Consider the following 19,210-nt stretch of genomic DNA (forward strand, 5'->3'; position numbering starts at 1 on the left):
TTTAACCATGGAGTCTGAATCTTGAAGGGAGAGGCAAAGGGGTAGCTTACACTATGCACAATTATCGATACCTTCTTCGCAGTTTTTCAAGGAGGGAGGGGAAATGTTTGGCTCGCAAGGCCCTACCAACGCACGAGGCAGGATGAGGTTAAGTTTCCGTTAAATGTGGAAATGCCCAATTCGTAATGGTGTAATCAAGAATAATCTAGGCCTTGTAACGATTAAGAATGCGCTAGTTTATACCTTCCAATAGGTGTGGCAGACAATCATGGTGATTTGGGAAAGTCCTACGTCATCTGACGTCAGCTTTCCTAGTTCTCATGGCTATATGACTTATTTCAAAATGGCGCTTTTGGGTTGATAGTGCAAATCATATATGACATTGTGAACTAAATTTTTTTTAAAAAGCATGTTTATAATGCTAGTGCTATTTTAGAGAATTTGCTTGCAACAATATCTAGATTCCAACACTTGGTCTTAAGCCTAGGCCAAAAAGAACAGTGTTAATGTGTTATTACATTTAATCATAAGTTTTAAGTTTATAGATATCTTCCATAAGTTTGTCACTGGTTAATGAGAGCTTGTTATGAAGTGACGTAGATGAGACGTCATAGATTCTCGTATAGCGACACCTGGTGAGGCGCTGCCAAAGGCTTAGTACAGACTAGATAGGAAAACGAACTGCAAAACTAACCGAGTGTACTCTGCAATTCTCGCTTGTCGTTCTGGAACCAGCTCGAGCTGCGAGTCTCAAGCATTACGATGTCATACTTATGGAACGTATCTTATAAACTTATGATTTTATGTAAACCGCTTTGCTACTCCTTACAAAATAAAGGCTCCATGTTGGAACGGGCACGCATAAAAAATAAGTTAGGGTGGAATGTCACAATGGGGGTAGACCCCCAATAAAAGTACGTACGCATTCATTCCTGGGTGAATTCATTATCTTACAAAAGGAAGGTTTTCTATCAGACCCTGCCCTCCCATTCATAAAAATGGCGTGAAAAGAAGTTGTCACAAATCCCCTTTAACCTATCGTTTGGCCCCTCAACCTCTCTCTTAATGAGCTCAGCTCCCCACCCGATAAGAAAACCAATAACGAGCGAGCTAAATCTATAATTGTCGTATTTAGTTCTCTGGCGTCAAATCATATCTCTCTCTCTCTGTCTCTCTCTCTCTCTCTCTGTTTGTTTGAACTCCGGGCGGGATTCCCTTTATCAGGAGAACAAGCTATTATATCTCTGTAAGTTGGTTCTTGAATTCCAATAATTTGCTACTCAATTAATCAGAAGGCCGAATCCACCAGATGGATAATTTAATTTCGCCCAACCCAACGTAGATTCCCGAAAACTTACTATGATACCGCTCTTAAGGCGTGTATTTTATTTATCCCAATTTTATTACGTTTCTGTAAGGACAATGTAGCTTTTTCGACACAAATCCGTGAATTTGTGCGATGACGTCATGGAGAGGTAGTCCTGGAGAGGTAATACATTGGACGTATCTGTGTGTCTGTCACCGTGTTCGCAGTTGGAAAATCGGAGCAAACGGATTCGACTAAGGTTTCTTAAAACGACTTAACTGGAATTAAGGTAAATTACTGAAGATTAAAATAATTAGTACAAATTGTGTATAAATATTTATATAAGAAAAAACGTTTTAAGTGGGTAGATAGCCCTCGTCTCAACTCGGAGAGGTCTATTTTGGTTTACCAACTTGCACCTCTCCGAGTGGCGATGACATTAAGGAGAGGTACAGACTGTGACCATGTTCGCAGTTGGAAAATCAGAGTAAACGTGTTCGCAATTTCCGGACTGCGTTCCTGTTTCCAAAAATTAGGGAAATATTTTTCAGAATTAAGATCCTTTTAATAGTTTTGAAGCTATAAAACTGTTTTTTTTTTTGGATATTCGAAATATATATTTCGATACTAATCCTAATGTTTGAAATGGGTGATTGGGTGTTAATGTATTAATTAACTTGAAGGTGGTAGTCTTCCTCTCTCTTCGGAGAGGTAGCATTTTTGTTTCCCCAACTTGTTTTACATGTTTGCGTGTGATGCAATTGGAAACACAAAAATATCAGCTTCCAGCTGCTGGTATCGGTAAAAGTAAGAGTGCTTATCAAATATAGCTTTCTCGGCTAATTCCGTATCTCGTCCATTGCAGCTCGAATGGAGAGAAAGAGAGTCACAATTCTACAGTTCGAGCCTTAAATATCGGCAACGTTTCTTGACACTAACTGAAGACTTGCACACTAATGCGGGACTTAGATTTCAAGAAAAGCTTAATTAATTTATATGAGCGGCATAGGAGCCAATTTCTCGAAACGGACTTGTCTACACAAATGAAATTCTTTTCCACCTGCAAGTTTGTATAGTTCGTGTGGTATGATTTTTACCTCTCCGAGTGAAGTATATTTAAAACCAGGGATAGATTTAATTTTAGAAGTAGGAATGGAGAACGGTTAGTATTTACTTCAGTCCGACTCATAGCCCAGTAAAGAGCCCCTCCCTCCAACACGTAACGAAAAGTTCAAATTATCTAATTGGCTCAATTAAACTACGTTTTTATGACGTTGCTGACGGGGACGGCGAAAAATACGTAATTCCTTTTTACCTCTGTCGCTATGATCCGCCTCTTCTTTCATACCCATCCGTCCGGGACTTTGAAGCTCGTCAACATTACTCTGTTCTCCATTTCTACTTCTAAAATTAAATCTATCCCTCTTAAAACTAAATGATCTCTTTTTAAAAAATAATTAGCATTTAATTAGTCTAAAAACGAGTACTACTGCGCAATCCGCCATCGATTTAGTGGCGTCTACCAAATTAACCCTACCTCACCCTTCCCTCTCTCAGCCTGTGAGAATTCAACCAATCCCGTTTGGGGAAAGTGGTTAGATTTAGCAGACGCCACTAAAGTCTCGTTTTTAAGACTGTTTAAATCGGTTTAAATGCTAATTAGTTTGTAATAAGAAATCATTTATTTTTTATATATTAATTTCCTTTTATATTTAGAAAAAGGCCGTTCTTTAAAGGTATAATGTTATGTCACCTGACCTATTTCTTTAAATAAATAAATAAATAACAGCGTTCATAATTCATGATTACCGAGATGCGCGTAAAGTGGCGCTGTCTAGCGTGAGAAGCTGATTTTACTCTTCAAAGCTTCTTTTTCCTAACCATTAATCTAAAAACAAAAAGAAATTTTTTCGTATTGCGATCGTGAGAGAGATATCTTTGGGTATAAATATTTAACATCTTTTGGCCGTAACGGTTTTGCATAGATACAAAGGCCCTTAGCACTTTCTTTCTTTTTTCCCCGCAATATGTCGTGCTGGGTGGGGCTTTTGTTATTGCTGTGACTCTTGGAGCATCCGGTACCGATGTTATGAGAAAAACCCTATACCCTTTCCGCTTTGTCCTCTCCGTTTGCTTCTTGGATAGAAATTTCTTATTTATAGTATAATATCGGAGGCGTATAATTTCTGACAGATATCTTTTTCTTCGTATTGTTGCGTTTCACGAGGGAGCCAAATTTATTTCATTTTAGCAAGAATTCGTACAGTTTAAGCGAGATTTCATCATTAAAGGGTATGAGAAGCTTCGTTTGATAAACCTCTGATTTAAAGAACAAAAGATAGAATTAATTTCTGTGAATTCAAAAATATCAAGCTTTTAATTCTCCGATTTCTGGTTATTTGGCAATATGCATTTGAAAATGCTTCATTTGAAATCCACTTTTTATGAAAGGCTAAAACGTTTCCAGTAGTTTGACGTCACAGATATATATTTTTCACGTGAGATGGTGCCACTCTCTCCGCTATCAGACCCAGAGTTTAAAAATTTAGACTGGCGAGAAGCTCGAGACGCGTATAAGATTTCCGCGCTTTTTTCCTCACGTCATAGTGATGTCATCAAACGGGCGAACAAGCTCGACAAGACAACATTGTTGATATATCGAAACTGAGTTTTCGTGATTTTCCAATGGATTTTAAAAATAGAAACTTTGGTTCAATTATTTTAAAAACTTGATATTTTGAAAGTAGAGACTTGAAAGTGTAACATAATACCACTTTCGTGCTAAAATATGATATGAAATTGTAAATTTGCATACCCTTTAAATCTCTGATTAGTGCTATTTTGCGTCGTTAAATGGAGAATGCGTGAAAGAGGGTCAATTTAAGTCATATTCATGTTGTTTTTTAATCCAAGTCAAACCAAAGTGTTACGTTTTCAGTTTGTGTCAAGAGCCGGTTGGTAAATATGGATTTTTTTAAAACTGGACATTAAACCAGCGACCCCTCTGGCTTGGAATAAATAAACTGGTCCATTACCATTAACCAGGGCACGTAATTAGTGTCTGGACTCTGGTTGCACTTAAATTTTTGATATAGTTCCGTGGACCACTGACTCCCCCTCCCCTCCGATTTAATTTTTCAAAGAGAGATACTTTGTTGAGGATTACGGTTTGAACTGTTTAGCCCTGTTCACACATATACTTGAATGGGTTCAGAACTGATTTGGTCAACTAGATTTGAAACCAAAACACCGTATTTTGCACATCTCGTTAAAATTTTAAGAGATTTGAACCAGAATTTTCAGAATTAGAACGAAAAACGTGGTTTATCCCATAGACGAGTATGTTAAAAGGTGAGGGCTCCGATGCGCGTTTTGAGGTCAATTGGACGGGCTTCAATAGCGCTATCAGCCTGCGTCCGCGTAATCCAGGAGGCTATGGTTCAAGGCTCAAGAAACTTAATGCCGAAGTTTAAATTCACCAGGACTGGCTTGTTCGTAAGGATCATGTAAATGTCAAAAATGTTAGCTACCTCTGATGATGAAGAAAGAGCTGCCCGTATTCCGAATTTGCGATCACTAAGCTGCTGATTTAATTTTAATCTTCCTCTATGGTTCTTTGGGGAGAGCGATTAAGTCTTTAGACTCGGACTGAAACAAGTCTAGGACTGTGATAAAACTTCCGTGTACGAAATGAAAACTTCAGGAGAAACCTCATTTAAAACAAATTAATAACAAAAAACTTTATTTACAAACTTGGATTGGTATTCCAAGTTACTAAGATGTACAAAAAGTAACAAAATCTAACTATTTATATAGATTTTTACGTCCCTTTGGTTTGGGTACGCAGGATTGAAAAGGGCGAGGTTCTCGGAGCTAGTTGGGTGAAGTTCTGCTTTACAAAGGACGAATCCTTGTATTTATAGGGGATTCACCTTGGCCAGTGTCGCCAGAGAGCCGGCTTCGTTGTTACCTTTGGCCGTGCTCCCTGGCTACCCTGACCAGGTCATGATCTCGACCGTGAACCTTTCCCGATGACGTCAAAGATTTTCCATCGACGTCAAGAATCTTTGCCGGGGAACCGAGAATTGTCCCGAGGTTTCCCCGGTGTAGGCTTAATACTATACATTTTAGAATTTGAAGAGATGTTTAAGATAAGAAACCCGTTGAAGGGATACAAAGGGGTAGAGATTTACTTGAAAACAGGGTGAAACACCTTTGAAATGGGTTTTGGTAAAATTTGTACTTTCTATTTTCATATTAAAAAGGTGTGGAAAATTTTAGAAGTATATTAAATGAAGTAAACAGAAAATTAAGCGCGTAAATATACACTTAAAGATATACTTTTTTACACTCCCCACGTGATACTTATGAGTATCACCATGGTTTACGCGGTTAATCACTGATCTCTAAATTGCAGAGATGTTGCACGGAACGTCTTATTTTATTTCCATTTTTTGTTCTAACTATGCATGATCTTATTAGTTTGTCACGTCCTTTTATTACTTCTTCGATGACGCCCAAGCTCCACATATGCCGTGGAAGCTTGTCGTCGTGTATTAACACTAAGTCGTTTAATTTTATTTCTTTCGCACTTGTGACGTTTTTTGAGTGATGAGCAGACCGCAGTTCTTTTAAGTATTCTGCGCGCCATCGAGTCCATAGTTTTTGTATGATTGTTTCTCTGTATTTTTGACGTTTTACATATTCTTCTCGCGACACTGGTATTGATTCCCTTTTGAAGCTTATTGGCGGCAATGCCGTTATTCTCCGACCAATTAAGAATTCAGCCGGTGACAAGGGATGGGGCTCATTGTTATCGTTATAAACATAGGTTAGGGGTCGCGAGTTAATTACTGCCTCAGTTTCGAGCAGTGTGGTTTCTAATTCTGTGTAGGTGAGAGAGGCGTGGCCAAGGGTCTTTTTTAATGAAATTTTAACTGATCGAACCAAACGTTCCCACCACCCTCCGTACCACGCCGCCCTTTCCACAATGAATTTCCATTTTATTCCACGGTTAGTGAAGAATTCCTCAAATTTTTTTGTGTTTAAATTTTGCCAGATGAGTTTTAAGTCTGTGTTTGCCTTTTTAAAGGTTTTTGCATTGTCGGCAGGGTTGGCAAAAATTGAGTTTTTTTTAAAAAAAACAAAAGTTGTGTTTTTTATTGTTTAAAACACGATTTGTTGTTTTAAACTGTTTTTTAAACAAGTAGAAAAAAACAGTAAAAAACACAAAAAAAGCCTAGTTTTAAACATGTTTAAAATCATTCTTGCAGAACTAATAGCCTATATATTATACATCGCGGCTCTCCATTTAAGCCACTACTCCCGCTAGCGCAAGGCGCTTATTTTCACAGCCTGCTTGATTAAACAAAATGGTCTTGGTTCGGACCAAGACAGAAAAAACAAACGATGAGAGTGACGTTTATCAATTGACTGAAGATCCGATATTGCGATTTTTCTTTATTTATATTAATTTATTCCTTAATCACAATTTAATTCAATCAATTTATTTAATTGTTAATCGATTTATTCCCTCCATATTAATTGAAAAATAACATATTTGAGCTTTTTCAAGAACAAATTAGATTTTCCGAAATTATTTTATGATATTAATTATTTTGAAGGGAGTGCGTGTTAAGCGATCAATACAGAATATGTGAAATATTCTACTTACTGTTTAAAAAGAGCAAGAGCTCCTTAAATTTAGAATTTCAAGGTGTAAGAAATTGTCCGTGTGGAATTAGAACCAGGGACCACTTGAACCCAAAGCGAGTATCATACAGCTTGACCAACGGACCACGAAAACGTATTGAGAAGAAAAACACGAAAAGACGAAATCAAGAGCTTCTAAAATTTAGAATTTGAAGGTGTAAGAAAGGGTCCTTGCCAGGGTTGCCAAAAATGTAGTAAAAAAAAGTTGTGCTTTATTGTTTAAAACACGATTTAAAATTAGATTTTCCGAAAACATTTTATCATGAAATTAATTATTTAAAAGGGAGTACGTGTTAAGGGATCAAATTTGAATAGTTAACTGACTGTTAAGAGCAAGAGATCTTTTCAAAACGAAAATGTAATTTTTTAATAGCGCATACAAAATGAGGGTGATGGGTAAAATTGTTCATTTAACCCCAAATGTCCAAATGCTTGATTTCTTTTGTGGCCACTATTAAGGGATTTTCGCTTCCATACTGCAGAGTTTCTTGGTCAGAACTCATACATATGAAACTTCACCACCCCTTTCTACTTTGTAGGCGCTTCATGTTTTCCGTTTACGGATTAAGCGTATTATTTTAGCACTGTCAAGGGCCTGGCTTTAAATATTACGCGTAATCACTTTAGAACAGTAAAATGTACCAACAGTGTAGAAAAACGTTGTTCCTTTACCTTAGGTAGACGACAAAATAAGTTATTCTTAATCAAATTATTGAATATCAGTCTTCAATACAGATTGGTAACGGATAAATCAACTGGTAAGGTTTCCAAACAATTAAACACTCATAAGAAACAGTCAAATAAGTGCAAGGTTTTGACTGAAGCTTATTATTTCTATTATTATTCTATTATTTTCGCTCATTTTCAAATAAAACGAGGTAAAAATATTCGAAATTCCTCTCCATAAAAAACATGTTTTAAACTGTTTGTTTAAAACGTTTTAAACAAATTAATGTTTTTTTTTCATGGCTGTTTAAAACAAGTTTTAAACAAAAGTTTAAAACAAATTGTTTAAAACTTGCCAACCCTGATTGTCGGAATAAACAATTGTTGGTAACCCTCTTCTAGCTATTATTCGTCTAAATGCCATTAGAAACTCATCCGTTGAGAGTGAGGGAACATGCTCGAGATGGACTGCCCTTGTTACGGCACATGTTGCGAGACAAATATAGGTTTTCCTCATTACGTAAACCTTTTTTGATTTATCTGCCTTTTTTGCTGCATCTAATTCCTTAACTAAGATAGGTCCTGCGAAATCTAGACCTATAATAGAAAAGGGTGGAGATTCCTCCATTCTATCTTTGGGTAGGGGAGCTGTCGGGGCATCACCTAGCTTTGCGTTTATTTTTTTACACGTGGGGCAACCTTTGACTATGGTTCGCGCAATTTGCCTTCCACTGGGAACCCAATATCGTTCTCTAAGTTGCGTGAAGGTATCGTTGATACCTCCATGCCCTACCTCTATATGGCTTTTTATTACCAATAGTTTTGATAATCTTGAAGATTTAGACAAGATTATCGGATGTATTTCACGATAAGTTAGGTTCGATTCTTCCATTCGACCTCCAACACAAATCACACCAGAATCGTTTAAAAATGGCTTTAATGTTGCCAGGTCTGAGCTCTTATTAACATTTTCCCCCCTTTTCAAGGACTTCAGCTCGGGCTGGAAGTCAGAGGCTTGCGAAGATTTTACCCACAATAATTCTGCCTTTTCGATTTCCTCGGCACTTATGGGACCCAAGCCCGTTTTTGCTCCCTTTATTCTGATATCTATGTATCTCAAAACATAAGCTGTTATTCTCAAGGCCTTCTTTAGGCAATGGAATTTGTTTAGATCTATTAATTTGTGTAGGCCCTTGCTTTCTGCAGCTGTCACTGTTAGTGTTAATTGTCGTCTTTCCCTTTCTGCCGATTCGTGTGGGACCTGATTTAATTCCCCTTGTGGCCAGTTTTCCCTTGCTAATTTTAACCAAGGGGCTCCCTTCCAATAAATTTCGCTATTTATCAAATTTACAGCAGAGATGCCTCTAGAAAGCAGGTCGGCGGGATTGTCAACCCCTGGACAATGAGACCAGTTTTTTGTTTCGGTTAGATCCCTAATTTCTGTTGTTCTATTGCTTACGAATTGTTTCCAATTGTTAGGGTTACTGTTTATCCAACCTATAGCTATGCTCGAGTCGGTCCAATAGTAAGTTTCAACTGGTGTGCTATCAAAGGAACCTTTAACGTAACTTCCCAGGCGCGCTCCTAACAGGCAGGCCATCAATTCCAGTCTGGGAATTGTCAATGTTTCTTCTTTGATGGGTGTGACTCTCGTTTTAGCGGCCACAAAGGATACTCCTACGTTATTATCTCTAGTTTCATACCTTACGTACGCTACTGCCCCGTAAGCCTTCTTACTAGCATCGCAAAATATATGCAACTCTTTTTTCGTTACATCATCTTGCGACTCCGTGTAGAAATAATGCCTATTAATTTTGAGGGTTTGCAAGTCTGCTAATTCCTGGAACCAAGCTTGAAACGGTTCTTTCAACTCCACGGGTAACTCATTATCCCAGCCCATTTTACTTTCCCATAAACTTTGAAAGAGCATTTTTGCACGGATAATGAATGGTGCTAAAAAACCCATTGGGTCGAATAGTTGGGAAACATAACTCAAAATTTGTCGTTTTGTAAATTTTGAGCTCTCTTGCATGTTTAGTAGGCTTGAAATATCTATGGCAAAGGTGTCATCCTGAGTGTCCCATTTTTGTCCTAACACTGTGAGCATCTGTTTGTCTACTTGTTCAAACATTGGCTCCCCACCTTCCCCTAGTTGTTTTTCCCACTCTTCCCTGAGTTCTGGAACATTCGTTCCCCATTTGCGAAACCGCATTCCCGCGCCTTTCATTAATTTTAAACATCCAATGGATGTGGCTAGGGCTTTCTCTACACTGTCCTCTCCTGTTGTCATGTCATCTACGTAAACATCCCTTTTTATTTTCTCCCTGACATTTTCTTCCACGTTTTTTGCCTCTTGCGCGTGGTATTTTGCGGTACATGTCATGAGGAATGGGCTAGAACCTAATCCAAATGGTAATCGGGTCATTCTTAAGGTTTCAAACTCATCTGGTACTATTTCACCGTCCTTCTCCTTAACCCACAGAAACCTAACGGAGTCCTTGTCGGGTTCATCTAGTGCTATTTGTAAGAATGCTCCCTCTATATCCGCGACTATCGCGATTTTGTTGTTTCTGAATTTAAGGAGTAATTGTAGAAGGTCTGGATTTAGATTAGGACCTGTTGATAGGCAATTGTTTAATGACGGCACCCCATAAGCGTGTGACGATGCGTCAAACACCACACGTAATTTAGTGGTTACTGCCTTCTCCCTATATACTCCTTGGTGTGGCATATAATAGGTACCAGGTGGCCTAAGTTCTAATTGATCTGATGGGACAATTTCAGCGATTCCCTTCTCTAACTGATCGGTTATAACCCTTTTGTATTGTTCATAAAACTGTTTATCTTTATGAAATCTTTTAACTAAGGAGCGCATTCTTTTCTCAGCGGCTGCCTTATTATCGGGGAGTACTTCCTTGCTAGTTTCCCAGGGCAATTTTACGCAATATCTTTCCCCGTTGTGAGTGACATTATTGAAGAACTCTGTAACTGTTCTATCTTTACTATTTTCTTTAATTTCCCCCTTATTTAATCCTAGGCTTTCTAAACTCCAAAATTTACTGAGAGTTTCGTCCAACCGTTTTAAACCTATGGATACTAACATTGTGGTGCTCGAGTTGTACGCCACACTTTCGTTATTGTTTTCTCCTTCGCGCCCTTGAATACACCAACCCAATTTTGTTTCGGTGGCTACTAACGCGGGCCCTAACCTTACAGTGTCTCCCGTTACGAGTTCCCAATAATAATCTGCTCCAACTAAAAAGTCAATGTCATTTTTTATCGCTCTTGACTTTGGGCCTTCAAATTTTACATCATCTGCTAGTTGTAGATTTTTAGATCTCATTAAACCTCTAATTTGGTTATTATTGTTATCAGAGTCGTTGCAAGCGTAACAAACAAAGGGTGTTTCTAAAGCGACTATTTGTTGGCTTCGCTCGGGAAATTCCCTGTTTTGCAAGGTTACAACTACTCTCCTAGCTTTCTTTTGTATAGGCTCTTTATCCCCAAAATGATACACATCTATATCTTGATAACCTACTACTGGCAAGTTCATCCTTCTAGAAAATTCTTCCTTAACAAACGTTACCTGGCTTCCCCCGTCTAGTAAACATTTAGCTACTTCCTGATTTTGCGGATTTTGGGGATCCCTGACTAAGGCTAACGCTGTCTGAAGAAATACCGCCCTTCCCATTGTTTCTATGGGAACGGTAGTGGTGACCACTGGTCAACTTTGATTCGCCTCCGATTTATCTTCGATATTTGCGGGGTTTTTGTCGCAAACGGCGTAATTGTGTTTTCCCCCGCAAGCCTTGCATGTCCTAATTGGTGACATGCAATCTTTTGACGTGTGACTTAATCTATGGCATACAAAGCAGCGACCACTATCTCTAATTATGAGCTTCTTTTCTTCTAGGGTGTGATTTGTGCAATTGGGTGTCTTATGGGTGTCGGTCTTGCAAAATATACAATAAATGTTAGCTACTTGTTTGTTATTGTTACTTCTTTTTGTTACTACAAGCGCCGAAGCTGAGGGTTGATGCCTCGTTAAAGATCTCCCCCCACCCCATTTCCTATCTTGAGAATGGTTTTCCATTCTCTTTTGACTTTCTATCCTTTTAGCATGATCGGGTTTTCCCGTGGCATTTTTCTTATTACTAAGCAAGCGGGCCATTTCCCTACTCTCGGTTTGTTCCGTAAGGAAGGCGATTAGCTCGTCCGCGTCTAAACAATCGCTATTTCCACTATAGCCTTTTTTTACGCAAAAAGCAGTCCTAATATCATCTGGCATGCATTCTAATAGTGTGGGGCAAAGAAAAGATGTGTGTGCTACTATATTAGCATCAAGGGCCTTGAGACAACGTAGATTTACTTCGCAAGTATTCAACATTGAACGAAGACCATCTATGTCGCTCGAGCTGGTTACCGGCTGAATACTCTTTAGGTTATTCATGTATGTATGAATGGCAATTCTACTCTTATCAAACCTACGTTTTAACAATTTGACTGCTTCGTCATACGACTCATCACATTCTATTAAACCATCAATAGCCTCAAAGGCTTCCCCTTCCAAAAATGAATTTAAATATATAAGTTTTTCGACCTTACTAAGTCGTTGGTTATTGTCTACTGTTGACTTGAATCTCGACCAGAAGACGTTCCATTTTGCGTGATCCCCTCGAAATATTGGGACCGTGTACGTTGGTAGTTTCACCTCGCTGCCGTTGTAGCTTGGTAAGCTTCCCGCGGTGATTTGTTGCGGTTGCGGTGCCATGATTTGTTGACTGGGCGGGTTGGCCGGAACTTGGTGATTTATTAAAGTTCCTGAAGGTGATTGCTGATTGTTGGACGCCGAGTTATGCGTCGGATTTGATGTCTGGATTACGCCTCCAGCGGATGGGAGTTGGTAGTTGGACGCCGCGTTATGCGTCGAGGTTAGCGGCTGATTTGGCGCCGCGTTTTGCGTCAAGGGTAGCGGCTGATTTGGCGCCGCGTTTTGCGTCGAGGGTAGCCCTGCGGTTAAAGGTGATGGCGTGACCGGCGCGGGAGTGAGAGGGTTTACGGCCGAAACGTTGTAAATTGTTGACGACGAACAGTTGGACGTCGTGGTGCCTTGGGCGGCCTTTTGTATCCTCTGGATTATCCTCTGTGTTTTTCTTCTCAGTTCGGATATTTCCTCCCTTCTTAATATCGCCTCGTCAATTTCTTTTTCCATCTCTATGTCATCCTCAATCAGCGCTTCGACGCGCGCGTCAATTTTGATGAGATCCTCTTCTTTCTCGGCTAAACTGGACAGGGCGTCCTCTAAATCATCCACACTAGTGTTGGGATCGCTAATTAAAGTTTTAATTTGGGTTTGTTTTCTCGTCGCGGCATTTCTAGCACTTTTTCTGTTTGCTTTAGCTAGTTTTAACGCGTTTTTATTATGCGCGGTCGTCTGGGTACTAGTTGGTCCCCCGGTAAGCGCACTCGTTTGCGTTACCGGCACCTGTGCGTTATTGGTGTTGGGCGCCGACGCGTTATTAGATGCACTCTCGTTAGGCATTGTATTTATTTATGAAATTAAGTACACGAAAGTTTAAAGTTTAATTTACTTATCTATAGCGGTTATTCCCGGGTTGACGGTCACCATGAAGAAAGAGCTGCCCGTATTCCGAATTTGCGATCACTAAGCTGCTGATTTAATTTTAATCTTCCTCTATGGTTCTTTGGGGAGAGCGATTAAGTCTTTAGACTCGGACTGAAACAAGTCTAGGACTGTGATAAAACTTCCGTGTACGAAATGAAAACTTCAGGAGAAACCTCATTTAAAACAAATTAATAACAAAAAACTTTATTTACAAACTTGGATTGGTATTCCAAGTTACTAAGATGTACAAAAAGTAACAAAATCTAACTATTTATATAGATTTTTACGTCCCTTTGGTTTGGGTACGCAGGATTGAAAAGGGCGAGGTTCTCGGAGCTAGTTGGGTGAAGTTCTGCTTTACAAAGGACGAATCCTTGTATTTATAGGGGATTCACCTTGGCCAGTGTCGCCAGAGAGCCGGCTTCGTTGTTACCTTTGGCCGTGCTCCCTGGCTACCCTGACCAGGTCATGATCTCGACCGTGAACCTTTCCCGATGACGTCAAAGATTTTCCATCGACGTCAAGAATCTTTGCCGGGGAACCGAGAATTGTCCCGAGGTTTCCCCGGTGTAGGCTTAATACTATACATTTTAGAATTTGAAGAGATGTTTAAGATAAGAAACCCGTTGAAGGGATACAAAGGGGTAGAGATTTACTTGAAAACAGGGTGAAACACCTTTGAAATGGGTTTTGGTAAAATTTGTACTTTCTATTTTCATATTAAAAAGGTGTGGAAAATTTTAGAAGTATATTAAATGAAGTAAACAGAAAATTAAGCGCGTAAATATACACTTAAAGATACACTTTTTTACAGATGAAGAATTTAGGATTGAGTAGAGAAAATATTTTACCAAAGCGTCACGAATCGAAAGATTACTAACCCGTTGAACCCGAAGAGCCATGCTCCCTGACAGAAGGGAAAACAAACTGTCTTAGAGACGCCAGATTACAGGAATGATCCACCACAGCCTGGTAAGAGCTATTAGTAGTATAATTAGTAGAACAGGCTATTATGTATGTGCTTAAGCCTTGCTTAAAGAAATCACATTGTATTATTCGCTTTTTCTTCTATCCTTTCCACCTAGCCAAAAATTTACCGTTAAAACACCGCCTGACTATATATTTACTTCTAGAAGAAACTAAGAAAGTTTTCTTTCTTCGTTCTTTTCCTTCAGTGGTCGCTGATGGGACATAGTGCTTTAGTGCTTGACAAGGAAGCTAAATCGTCGAAGAGACTATACACTACGTGTGGCCTTTACCGTTCCTCATCTTTCAAGGGTCCCTCGAACCCTCTAAACCTATAATTTTTTTCTGTTGTTGCCTCACTCACTTTCTTTTCTACCCTTAAGCCTTGGCTATCTAGAAAATTTCTTTCATCTCGACTTTCGTAGACAGGACCAGAAATTTAAGGGAGGGAAAGATGGGTTGTAGCCCCCCTGATCCAAACAAGTTTAATCACCAAGAAGCGGTATTTGCTCGCTTATTTCGATTGACAAGGCTTACTCCATTTTGAAGTGCCCACAACGGTACAAAGAAAAAAATCTGGGCCTATCTCCCAACGACCAGTGAGATAAAAAGATTTCTCCAAGGGTTGCATCAGGATGGGTTGTCGAATTGAGAAGGTATACCGAACTGACTTTGAAGAAAGAACCTGGAGGAAGGAGAGAGATTTCCCGCCAAACTTTCTTTTAGGGTAAAGACAAGTAGTTTTTCCAAATGACTGTAATTTTTCAAAAGCTTGTCTGTCATTTCCTAGCCCCCTCTTTGAAAAAAAGAACAAAAGAAGATAGAACCGATATAAAAGGGAATATCATTATATCCAACTTTTTTTTACCAAGGCCCTCGCTGGTAGGCTTCTTCAAAGAGGAGTTCCAAATAGTTTCGGATAATTTACTGCCACAAGTACGGTACCTTCGCGCGTGAAGAGATAGGTCATCTTAAAATATTTCATCGATCGAGTTGGCGGCTAATCGTATTTCTCAGTTTTTGTAAGGCGATAAAGTTAACACTGGGTTGAACGATGATCGAATCGAAGTGGCCTATAGCTCTTTAAAAGGCGGAGGGTTCGCATGCAGCTCCTACGGGTGAGAACGATCGAGGGAGTAGGTAGGTAGGTAGTCCTATATCCAAAAGACAAGCGACTTATAATGGATGGACCCGAGAGTGGAGAAATCCGAGCACTTATATATAAAATTGCCGGAAATTGAAGCCACCCGCAATGGCTGTAGTAGAAACCAACCTAAGAACTCCGGGTCTTATTTAAAAACAAAGGATTGAAAGCACAGGGTAAAGCTACATCTAGCGGACACAACAGTCAAATCTGATAATAAATGTTTTTAATTGAAAAACAAATTTCTATTTTGTCTGCTCGAATTCAGTGCTCTTTAATAATTTCCCGGTACTTGGGGAAAATAATGTAATTGAATATTCCTACAAGAAAACCAATTCAGAACCATCAATATCAACTTTCAAATTACTGTTGCAGTTCCCAACTTTCAAAACGGGCAAACATTCTGCATTGAACAAAGATGAACGAAACACTTGAGAAAGCTGTCTCTTTCGTGTTTGCTTTCTCAAAGCATTTATAGGTGGGCACCACATAACTATTCTACTAGTAGAAAGCCCCGTTGCAACTAGTACAGAGGACGCTAGAACGTAAACAAAAATACTTGTCAAATCTTGCTTTCAATTTTAAAATTGTGCGCGCTTTAACAATTCATGATATCACGTTTCATTTGTGAAACAATAGTTCATAAGATACGTTCCATAAGTTTGTCACTGGTTACTAAGAGCTTGGCATGAAGTGACGCAATTGAAACGTCATAGACTTTCGTAAATCAACGCCTGGTGAGGCGCTCTCAAAGGCTTAGTAATGCAGACTAAAATAGGAAGATGGAACGCCTACAAAACTAACCGAGTGTAGTCGCAATTCTCGCTTGTCGTTCTCGAGCTGTAAGTCTCTCAGAGGCATTACTAAGTATAGGTAATTTCATACGTATGGAACATCTCTTAAGCAGTAGAGAAACGCTTTTCATACATAGGTATTTTCAGAAAGGTGAAAATACTCAGTTCACATTCCATTGGTGAAGATATGTGCCTTAATTCCTCAGTGTAATCTTTGCTTAGAAAAGTATGCTTACCTTAGTTAATTCTTTCTCACTCTAAGGGTGGATGCTACTAAAGTATCAAAACCTCACACCCATCTTCCTTTCATGAAATCTATATTCTTCCTTTGAAAAAAAATGGTAAGGTTGCTTGCTTCCTGCCATAATGCACTCGAACTAGTCATGCGCCAGATCGTTCTAACGAAAAAAGAAAATACTCTAACATAAACATCGTTTCATAAGTTTCCTTTTTGTGCGAAACAAAAACTTTAGAACTTGAACGCTTGAATTGAAGCAATCTTACAAAAATCATCTAAGCATTATTAACATAAAAAAATTAATAATCCAGAAAAGATTGAATTTAAAATATAATTTTTTTCTCGTAAATGAAAACGTTTATGATATGAAATTATTTGCTATATCTTAAGGAAAATTGCCATCTAACCTTTTTCTTTTGAGAAGGAACGTGAAACAAAAGGTATTGGGACTCATTCAAAAGTTTAAAAAGTAAAAGAAGAAAGACTGGATAGATAAAAGAGATAAAGAAAAAAAAGCAATTGGAATCCCACATTTTGATGAAGAAAGAGTATATTAAAACAAGTTGGGAAACCCAAAGTTAACCTCTCCGAGTCGAGACGAGGGCTATCTACCCACTTAAGGAGGTTTTACTTAAATAATTTAATTATATATTTCATGTTAATTATTTTAGTTGTCAGTAATTTACCTTTATTCTAGTTAAGTCGTTTTAAGAAACTTTATTCCTAAAATCATTTTAAATATAGCTATTGCTGACGTTTGAATTCTAGCGTAATTATTGGAAATTTTAATGTTCATAACTTGGCCATTTCCCGATGAGGGATGAGAAATAGCGCAATTGCGTGAACCTTTGGTGGAAGCCCTGCCATTGGCGCCTAGACCTTTCTCGTAACCCTAGCCGATCGCCGCGTACTTCTTAACCCTAACGATGATAATGGAGTAGAAGCCAATGATATCTGTGAACTGCGAACGCGGTCCGGATATTGCGAACACGTTTGCTCCGATTTGTCAACTGCGAACGCGGTGACAGACACACACGCAGAGACGTCCAGCATAATACCTCTCCGTGACGTCATCCTCACTCAGAGAGGTAGAAAATGAGACAAATTGTGTACTCATCGAGTCTCTTATAGCGAGAGAATATGTCAAGTTTAATTTGTCAAACGCGGAACAAGAACGTATCGATATGCAATTTCATAAGTGAATCCTACTTAGAGGAAGCTTATATAATAGGCGTATGACATCGTGGAACCTAAGATGAAAGAGATAAAAACGTTTTTTTTATATTTCAATTTTGTTTTTATGTTTGACAATAATCTTAAGGGATTATTTGTCGAACACGGAAATTGAATTTTTTATCTCGACTTCTAACAATCTTAGACTCTTTCTTTTCTTGATACGTTTGTAATTATGGCCGGGGTAAGTGACCTTGCTAGTTGCTACATTCTGCTAAATTCTATTTTTGTCAATGGCATTGGCAAAAAACAAAGAAAAGATGGAAATGGACAAACCTTTATCAAGTGAATGTATTGCCGCACATACATTACTTAAGCGGTGTAAAGTATAACATTTTGTTAGGAAAATATTTGATTTTGAGAATGTATTTCGGGTAATGGGACAAAGTAGCACAGCTCAAAATTGCGATTTTTCTCGTGAGCATAATTAGGCGATTTCATAATTTTCTTAGACGAAGACAAATGCCTTAACTCTCTGCAAAGTTAACAACACGAACCAAATCAATTTGAACAACAATATGGACTTTGTAAAAAGCGCTGTATCAACAAAAAGGACCATTGAACCAAAGAGTTATTTTAGATAGTTCGGTGTAAGGCTGAAGTTAAACCAAAAGGGTTTTATGGAATTTGAAAAGCGATAATCTTACTACCTAACAAAATTCAACCCAGTCTGCAAAACCAAAACGTATAGGCTTACTGAAAGTGATGATAATAACAGAAATCCCCATATTTATAATTTTTACCGAATTTTAATTCGAACCCTCTTAACAGGAATCGACGAGTTCAATTTACAACTAATTTTAATTTGAAGCTTCTTAACAGGAAACGAGGAGTTCAAGGCAAACGGAAAGCCGCTCAAGGTGCTGTGGGTTCTAATCGATCTTTAAATCGAAAAATTAGAAACGCTCTACCGTTTATCATCAGTTTGCCTGGACCTACCTTGCAAAACTTTCAGTTAGCCAAAACACTTCGCAATTAGAGCTCGACATTTTCTATCCATTATCCACAAATTGGTGGATAACCGATTATTTATAAACGAAGTTGTGGATTTTAATAGGATTTAACATGTAAGTTTTGTAGATAATTTTCGAGTATGGATAAAGATAAAATAACGTGGATAATGGATAAATAATGCCGAGCTCTATTCGCAATTGCACATAGTGAAAATATGAAGTATTTTTCGTATATGGGACTTTAAACTCAGACTTAACAAAAATAGGGCATGTTTAGGTTTTGTGGGTACGTCTAGAGTTGCCAGTTAAAATTTATATTTTTCGCAACCACCTTCATAGGATAGGTCTTTCACAACTGTCAGATTTGGACGTTAATGTCAATAACAATTTCGATTGTGAAGCCAAATATGAAAAGCGAAGAAAAATGGTTTTATCTACGTGTTGATTATATAATCAAAACGTATATTATAGAAAAACTGGAAAAGTGTGGGTCTTTGTGGAGATCGGATACAACAAAGCAATTTTGATTGGAAGCTGTGAGATCCACTAGCAACTCACGCTTAGAAAACTCA

General features: G+C 38.5%; 1 protein-coding gene and 1 long non-coding RNA gene across 6 annotated transcripts in view; one reads left to right on the forward strand and one right to left on the reverse strand.

Annotated features, from left to right (window-relative positions):
• The window catches only part of LOC149647208 (uncharacterized), a 172,120-nt gene that overhangs the window by 116,321 nt on the left and 36,589 nt on the right, over nt 1-19,210 (reverse strand). The gene's annotated exons all lie outside the window — the stretch shown is intronic.
• LOC149647216 (uncharacterized) lies at nt 1,082-15,841 on the forward strand. Of its 5 annotated transcripts, none has more exons than XR_016371885.1 (7): nt 1,082-1,246; nt 1,419-1,595; nt 1,990-2,107; nt 2,172-4,812; nt 14,167-14,282; nt 14,486-15,003; nt 15,067-15,841. It is a non-coding gene; the product is annotated as an uncharacterized LOC149647216 (long non-coding RNA). The 5 variants fall into 5 exon arrangements; XR_016371888.1 differs by having other exon boundaries at nt 1,082-1,595; nt 15,067-15,212; nt 15,294-15,840; XR_016371887.1 differs by having other exon boundaries at nt 1,082-1,595; nt 2,172-4,801.

The sequence above is a fragment of the Phalangium opilio genome, unplaced genomic scaffold (genome assembly GCF_054372755.1).
Source record: "Phalangium opilio isolate 3A_F unplaced genomic scaffold, DU_Popi_V2 ptg000089l_1, whole genome shotgun sequence".
NCBI classification, from domain to species: domain Eukaryota; kingdom Metazoa; phylum Arthropoda; class Arachnida; order Opiliones; family Phalangiidae; genus Phalangium; species Phalangium opilio.